This window comes from Myotis davidii, unplaced genomic scaffold (genome assembly GCF_000327345.1).
Source record: "Myotis davidii unplaced genomic scaffold, ASM32734v1 scaffold94, whole genome shotgun sequence".
NCBI classification, from domain to species: Eukaryota; Metazoa; Chordata; class Mammalia; order Chiroptera; family Vespertilionidae; genus Myotis; species Myotis davidii.
The window spans coordinates 564,226-566,505 of NW_006285313.1; the positions used below are offsets into that span (position 1 = coordinate 564,226).

At 49.8% G+C, this 2,280-nt stretch overlaps 1 protein-coding gene across 1 annotated transcript in view; it reads right to left on the reverse strand.

Annotated features, from left to right (window-relative positions):
- LDLRAD3 (low density lipoprotein receptor class A domain containing 3) overlaps positions 1-2,280 on the reverse strand; it is a gene marked incomplete at its 5' end in the record, with an annotated part of 129,556 nt that overhangs the window by 3,623 nt on the left and 123,653 nt on the right. The gene's annotated exons all lie outside the window — the stretch shown is intronic.

A 2,280-nucleotide genomic window follows, 5' to 3' on the forward strand; every position in this document is an offset into this window, starting at 1 on the left:
GGGACCGGGAGGGGGCACCAGAGGTTAATTGGTAATGAGTATGAGGGAAATGTTGAATATGGTGATGGCTGTACAAATCCGTAAATTTACTAAAACTCATTGAATGACACACTTAAAATGGGAAAATTTTCTGTTATGTAAGTTATACCTCAGTAAAGTTGCTTTAAAAAATAATTAGCGCCAGGAACTACAATATCCAGGGAACAGGAGTAGTTCCTGCGGCAGAAATCAGTTTTTCCATGGAAATTTGTTTATTATGATTATTTTTTAAATATAATTTTACTGATATTTGAGAGGGAGAAAGAGATAGAAACATCAATGATGAGAGAGAATCATCGATCAGCTACCTCCTGCACATTGGGGATCGAGCCCACAACCCGGGCATGTGCCCTGACCGGGAATTGAACTGTGACCTCCTGGTTCATAGTCAATGCTCAACCACTGAGCCACACCGGCTGGGCTTTCTGGAATACTTTCCATCCCCTTATCTCCAACTCTCAGTCTGTTCTCACGGGCACTGCCTTTGGTACAGCATCTATTGTTCTTTGTGCACCTGCTTGCAGTGAATACCACGCCAGGTCCTGCGTACACTTTCTTAGGACATGTATGCACTTAAAACGTTTGCTTTTTGGTGCCGAGTAAGGATCTTCTCATCATCAAAATCCCCATGACACTAGCAGCACCACTGCTTCCGCCGCCTCTGCTGCTGCTTGTGACCCGTAACTGCATTCTACTGACAAAGTGAAAAGGTAGAACATAAGCAGGACAAGCAGAAGCCAACATCGCTCTCTTCAGACCCAACGGCCACCTCCAGGCCCCCCAGGAAACGGGCGCAAAATTCTGGGAAATCTGTAACATAACGTACATGTAGCATAACAAAGAACACTGGTGGGATGTCTGGGTTCTTCCGTGTGCAGAGCGCTTATTTTATGCCAGGTCCCATGCCAAGCTTTCAAGAGAGAGAGAGAGCCAGCACAGCACAGGCCAACATCATGGCAGACTAGGTCCCAATCCCAGCCCCTCAGCTTACTGGCTGTGTGCCCTGTGGAAAGAGGCCGACCTCTCTGTGCAGCACTGCCCCATCTGGACAAGGGGGAGAGTGACGGTCCCCAGCTCCCTGGGCTGTGGTGAGCATGAAATGAATGAAGAGCCACAACTATCCACGGCTGCGGCCCAGCTGGAAGAATCATCTAAACAGTCCAGGTGAGCAAACCTGGTGACCACACCCTGTGCTCTTCCCACCCGGGAAGCGGTGAGGAGGTGTCGATGGGCCTGTAGGGGCCAAAATGTAGATGACAAGTAACAGCAGCAGCAGCAGCGACCCCTACCCCTGCTTCGCGGGATGGTGTCCTGGCGCTGGGCTACACTTTGCTACATCCCTCATTCCTGTTCTGTTCACCACTGTATCCCCACTGTGTGCCTGACACATAGTAGGTACTCAATAAATGCACATAACTTAATGGAAAAAAAATCTGTGTCTTCACATATGCTGGTAAGGCAGGTGCTTTTATTGTTTTACTAGAGGCCCAATGCACAAAATTGATGCAAGAATAGGCCTTTGTTCCCCCGGCTGCTGGCACCAGTTCCCTCCGGCACCCGGAACCTGGGTTTCCCTCCAGCACCCGGGAGTCGGGCTTCCTTCTGGCTGCCAGCAGGCACCCAGGACCTGGGCTTCCCTCACAGCCCCAGCTTCGTCCAGAAGGATGTCTGGTCTAATTAGCATATTGTGCTTTTATTATTATAGACGATTCCTATTTTACAGCTGAGGAAATCAACAGAGAGAGGTGAACTGTCTAACGTCACACAAGGAACAGAGGGGCCAGCATCAGAACCCAGATATTCCTCCTTCAAAAGTCCACATGCTGCGAAACGCATCATCTTCCGTCCTGATCTCAATATTTCCAGATTCCCCCAAATAATGCTACTCTGACACAGATCTTCCCCCGTAAGCTCTGGGCTTTGTGTTCATTTTCTTTCCAGCTACACTCAAACATGAATGGAAGCTACCACGTTCCCGTGGGTCATTGTTGCAATGATCAACTGTACAGGCAGAAGCAAATAAAGCCCCAGACGAAAGGCAGAAGCATGCCCCAGACAGTTACGGGAGGGCGGCCGCGCTGGGAGCCTCTGGAGACCATCAGCTGTCACTCAGGCGCCCGCTGGCGTCCTGTCTGTTCTCAGCTAGGTCCTCAGACGCTGGATGGGGCTGTGTGTGTGTGTGTGTGTGTGTGTGTGTGAGAGAGAGAGAGAGAGATAGATAGAGAGAGAGAGAGAGAACTG